The following is a 6,312-nucleotide window of genomic DNA, read 5'->3' on the forward strand; positions in this document are numbered from 1 at the left end:
GCAAAGGTGCCTAACTTTGATCAGAGGTGAGTGGGAGGTCTAATGGTGAGGCTGTGGATCAAGGGTTTCCATGGATTATGATTGTGTGTTACTATGGTTATTATTAGCATTATTGGACACTTTGAAACGCTTTCTCTCAACTGACATAAATCAACTTTACTTTACTCCAGTTCTGCCCTCCTTTGCCTCGGTGCTCCTTCTCAACAGATGACATGCCTTCTCTTTTTGCTCTTTTCCCGCACCATTTTCACTGTGGTCACTCACATTACCGTTGACTTTAATTGTTTCATTGTCTGCCACGCCTCATACACTCCATTAATCCATTGTCTTCAAAATATAAATACTAGTATCCCACAAAGGATTGAACGGATGTTTTGACATTTTCAGGTAATCTTGTTGTCTTGTTGTCCTCACATGATCAATCATGTACATGTAAAACATACAATACCACAAATCTCCTGCATATATATTAATGAGAATGTCATCCTGACACTTTATGAGTCACCAAAATTATTCAAACACATTATTTTAAGACTCAATTGTGGATTTTAGAATATGTTTTTACATTATAATGAAAAATATGTCAGCTAAATATATTTTTCTTTAAAAACAAAAAGGAAAAAAAGAGTGCCACGGACATAGACAAGTCTTGCCACAGACATGTTTGTCCATGTACGGACATGTTGATGAACCCCTGAAGGAGCTATTTGCTACCAAGGCAAAGGAGGGCAGAACTGGACAAGTAAAGCTGGTTGTCGTTAGTTGAGAGACAGTGTTTCAAAGTGTCCAATAATAACAATTATAACAACTATAATAACTATAATAACACTCCACAATCATAATCCATGGTAACCCTCCATCCACAGCCTAGGACCTCCTCCAACCTAAAAGTTAGCTCACCTCAGATCAAAGTCAGGTGCCTCCGCATTAAACTATTGTGACACTGCATTCAATTAGAATCCTGGCATGCCCTTCATTAATCACTCATCATGTGCATATTTTTTTTGTCTCAAGTTTCCTTGTTGCAGTGTTCCATTGGCATTTTATCCTTGACGTTTCCGTGAGAAGCATTTACCATGTAATTATTATGTCTAATAAATCAAAACAAATCAAGTGTAGCTTGTAGGGTGTGTCTTACATGTGCATGCCTTGGACTTTCTCATCAACAGAGAATACCTGATCACCTTAATGGAATGCACTACCGTACCTTGCCAAACCAAATGGTTTAGCTGGTAGAACTTGATCTCTTTCTGTCCTCAAGTAACACTGTCTTTTGAAAAGCCAGCAATCTCTATATTAGCCATATGATGTATAATACGCACCCACTCACCTTTGCAGCTAAGTGGCCCTTTTGAGGTTGAAGCACTGTCTGTACTGATGAGTTCACTCCCCCATCAATAAATTGTTGCTTTAAGTTTTACACTTCACGTTCTGTGCAGATTAGCTAGCTTTTGTTAGCTTAGTTTCTACAGAGTCAGGTTCAATCTCCCTATTTCCAATCTATGTGATAATTAAGTAAACTGGCTCCTGGCTGTAGCTAGAGAATTATTTCTCCCTGGTCTGCTACTGCTGAAGCATGCATGTTACTGCATGCTGAATTAGTTTCTCACCTCAAATGTTTTGCAGGTACATATTTTAGTACATTTTGATCTTCACCTGCCTTATCTGTTTTATTTGATCATTAGTATTGAAGAATGAAAATGGGAATGATGGCCAATAGGCTACATAGAGAAATGTTAATTATTTAAATTTGTACATGGTAATGAGAACGTAATGCTTATTTTACTGAAATTTGCACTGATGAAAGTCCCACATGGACTGAAGCTGTCAAATGAAATTGTAGTTAATTTGCCCTCATCTTAAAGTTAACGTGTTAGGCTGTTTGTGGTATGATGCAGGGATAACGGGATAGGACATCTGGGCACCTCGATGTAAAATTGGCTATTCTGTCCAACATGTTAAACAAATAAAATATTTGGAAAATGTTTTAAAGTAAAGTGTACATGATTAGAATATGCTTAAACATTCGGCAATTAAGGTCTAACATTTCTACAATTGCTACAAATTGCTAGAAAACAGATCCAGTCATTTTGTGGCATAAACAAGAAGTTGAAGGATAATCTGATAATGATGTACCATGCATGTTCACATCATGTATACTTTACATTACTTTCAAATATATAAACTTTTAAAATGTTGGTCAAAATAACATGGCCCATGTCATTACTGCCATTACCCTCAATGATAGCCTGGTTCCATACCATAGACCCCGCCCACTCTCTGAGTGGACTGCCTCTTGGTCTGGAGTTGTAAATGTGAACCTAAGACTTCTCCGGTACAAAATGCGTTGTCCAATGAGAGGCGGAGGTGGGCGTGGGGATCCCTTAGAATTGGTTTAGGGAATTTCTAATCCCCTCCCCCTTGTAATCCCAGACACTGGAGCCAATTTCAGACTGAAGCTCCGCGTAGCTTCAGTCTGATAATCAGGCTACCTCAATGAGGCAGAGGAGAGGGTACTGGCAGTAATGACATGGGCCATGTTATTGTGGAACATCTTGCTCCATTAGCATAAGACATCCAACATACTACATTTCTGGTGTGAAATGGCACGAGGGACACCCACAAAAACACCACCCCAAAAATCGGCATGCGCATATCTGCCCTTTCGTGGACATTTTGAGCAACTGCCCCTTCAGCAGTCTCTGCACGGCCCTGTTGATTAGAACATTACAGTAGCCAGTCTTGTGCGCAGTGTAGTGTCTGTAATAGTGGTGGCAGAATGGATAGTGTTCTCAACTTACATGTGGTAAACCCATTGAATCCTGGTCAGATTGAAGAAAGTTGAGTATTTGGTAACCAGTAGTTTACAACTTTTTGTCACTCTGCCCTTTTAATTATTAACTAAAGTGACTACACTGTTGCCTAACATAAAACAAATTAGGCTATCAATTATGGCCAGATTATTCTGGTTTTATTTGTGGAGCTAGGCTGGCATCTATACACAACTGACCATATGATTATGAATATCCAGTTATAAATTGGTCATTGTAACCTACCTGGTGTATGTAATTCTATGAGCAACAAAAACACACTTAAAAGAGGATATCTCTGTGTTGGAAAATGGGATAATGCATCTCTCCAATATGCCTAACGCCTGTTGAAGTTTTGCTTAATTCGTTAAGACGCTGATAGATTTGACTGGGTCGTTCACACTGGCTGTGCATTGATGGCTTGTTAACGACCGTCATTGATTCTAAATGGACAAGGTGTTACTTGATTTGAATCCTTTGTATCCTTTGAAATAGAGAGGGGTCATTGACCACTTTTCTGCTGTACTAAAAAGGTATATAAAAAACGGACTGTTTTATCAATTCAAAATTGCATGACCCTCCCTTGGATTCAAAGTAAAATTAGCTGACCCTCCCTTGGACTAAAATTAGAAAGGCATGACCCTCCCCTATTTTCCTCCAGGGACCCCCTTCTGTAAATTTCGACTGGTCCCTAAGTACCCGTATCTTCCGTATTGTTCAATAAAAAGCTTTTTAATCCGATCGCCGGCCATTTTCTCCATATGCTTTCAACTACACGCCCCTATTGGTTGGCCTGATACAAAAATAATAATGAAAATCGGCGATTGGCAGTCCTGCCCTGTACCTTGAGGGAAGGAGTAATCAATTTGTAAATAATCAGTTGTTGCAGGTGTTACAATGAAAACACCAGCTGAGCATACGTGCTCTGGCAACTTCACAAATTATTTCATGAGAGCTAGGCTATGAAATCATGCAATATCATTTCCATAGTGTCATAAAATAGCTTACACATCTATCATTCAACTTTTCAGATCTGCATGTAAACATGAAATGCATCAAGTCTGGTTACACACTAATCATCTCTTATTTTACAGGGATGTTAAAAAACGCAGTGGTGGAAAAAGTGCGCTTTTTTAAAAAACTTTTTACTTAAGTTGCAACTTAATAATGCAATGTAGAAATACTCAAAAGGTACTTGAGTAAAAGTACAAAAGTATTAGTATCAAAATGTACTTAGTTTTCAAATGTATAAAATGTCTTTGGAAAATAGCAGATCTACAAGCTCACAAGCTTAGATCGGCTATTTTCAAATAGCCAAAGTATTAAAGGCGGAAAGTAACTAAATCTGCAAAGTAACTAAAGTTTTCAAATAATTGTAGTGGAGTAAAGTACAATATTTGCCTCTGAGATGTAGTGGAGTAGAAGTAAAAGTACTGAATATTGGAAATACTCCAGTAAATTGTACTTAAGTACAGTACTTGGGTAGATGTACTTGGTTACTTCCACCACTGAAAATAAATCAGGTTCATTTGGTTATAGCTATATGTACACAGTGAGTTACAAAGGATAACTTAGCAGCACACTGGGTTATAATGGATATCCACTATGAGTGTTGATTTGTGCCTCACTTTCTTCTTTCATGTCTGATTACAAATACATTCTAGTTTTAAAACAAAACCTACTCCCTGGCATCACCACTTAATCGTTTATAAAAAAGAAAATCTGATCAAGAAGCCTAAACGTGTTACAAACACATAGGCAGGCAGCAGGGCTAATATTATTAGCATTGCCAGCATACATTCTCAACCCAATCTAAGGCAATTTCCGAATGTTAAAATGTAAAAAAAACGATAGTAGTATCAAGAAAACAAGATGATAAAACAGCGAACAGTAGTAGAATTTACTTTACCTTTAAAAATGAATAGTTGCTGCCTTTTGTCTGGAGACAGCTTTTTTAGCCTAAAAGAAGGAGAAATCCTGTTTATCACCACTAGCGCAGTCCCGGAAGTGAACAGGAAGTTGTCAGACGTCAGCGTGAATAAAGAGTATTGGTGAAATAAAAGTGCAGTGTGACCGTGCGCTTATTGGTTTAACAATTATTATTTTTTTGACAGACTCGCCCGCTGACATTACCTCCGACACAAGGATTGTGCTGGTGGGGAAGACCGGTGCAGGGAAAAGTGCGACAGGAAACACAATACTGGGCAAAAAAGCGTTTGTAGAGGAAATGTCCCCGTCTTCTGTGACAATCCGCTGCTCCAAAGTAGTCGGCCACGTTGACAGAATAAATGTCAGCATCATCGACACGCCAGGGATCTTTGACACTAAGATGACAGACGCACAATTGAAAAGTGAAATAGAAAGATGTAGGCCGTGTGGTGACCCACCAAAAAGTGCCTAGAAAATGAATTTCGTTCCCACGTCTTGGATCTACTTTTTCAATGCATTTTTGCATAGACAATACCCTTTGTGTACTTTGGGTTAAAAGGTCTCCGCACAATATCCTGCAGTATTTTTCCACAAGCCAGAAATGTATATAAAAGTGAATAATCAAAAAACAAAAATCTTGTGCTATTGTTTTTGCTTGTAAAATGTGTTATATTGATTTTGGCAACAAAATCTTTCTCAAATGTCATCAATACATATACCTAACATCTGAAACAAGTAGTGGTGCCTTACTATACTCATATTTGAATTTAGATCATGAAATGTAGCAAATTTGTTAAAAGAAAACACTTCTACGGAAGTGATTGGCACCCAGCCCAATGAAACATACACATAGTACATTTAACTAAAAGCTTATGTTTCATACATTAAAAAAACACAACTACTGTGTAATGAAAGGTAGAAAAAAAGCAGCACACCTTGGCCCAAAATGGCTGAAAATCAATCAAAATGCTACCACGCCCCCCTAGATTGGAATAATGCCAAAAATAGACTAGACTAAAATAAATACACTAAAGCTGCAAATGATTACAAAATATGGTATAAAATGTGTATTAAAATACCACATTGTGTCACAGCATGTGTCATTTGTACATCAACCCCCCACCCACCCCCCAGATCAGGCCTTCTGTGTCACTCACAGGTATGAACAGAGAAATGTTGGTGTGACATTGTCAGACAGTGCAACAGCAGCAAAATAGTATACAAATATGACAAAATATGAAAGTGCATCTCCTGTGGATGACACTGATTACACCATTGATGGATTCTAGGGCACCAACTTCAGACTCAATGAGTATGTCTTGCAGCCCTGCATCACCAAACCTTTTTCCTAAAATACCTAGGAAGGACATGTATGAAACTCTATGTCCGTGGCACTTTTTTCTTTTTCTTTTTTTTCTACATATTTTTTTTTTTTGAAAGAAAGTGTTTCAAAGTGTCCAATAATAACAATAACAACTCAATTATAATAACACTCAACAAGCATAATCCATGGAAACCCTTGATCCACAGCCTCACCATGAGACCTCCTCCTCAACTCTCATCAAAGTTAGGC

This window comes from Gymnoscopelus braueri (assembly GCF_963280865.1).
Source record: "Gymnoscopelus braueri genome assembly, chromosome: 2".
Classification (NCBI taxonomy): domain Eukaryota; kingdom Metazoa; phylum Chordata; class Actinopteri; order Myctophiformes; family Myctophidae; genus Gymnoscopelus; species Gymnoscopelus braueri.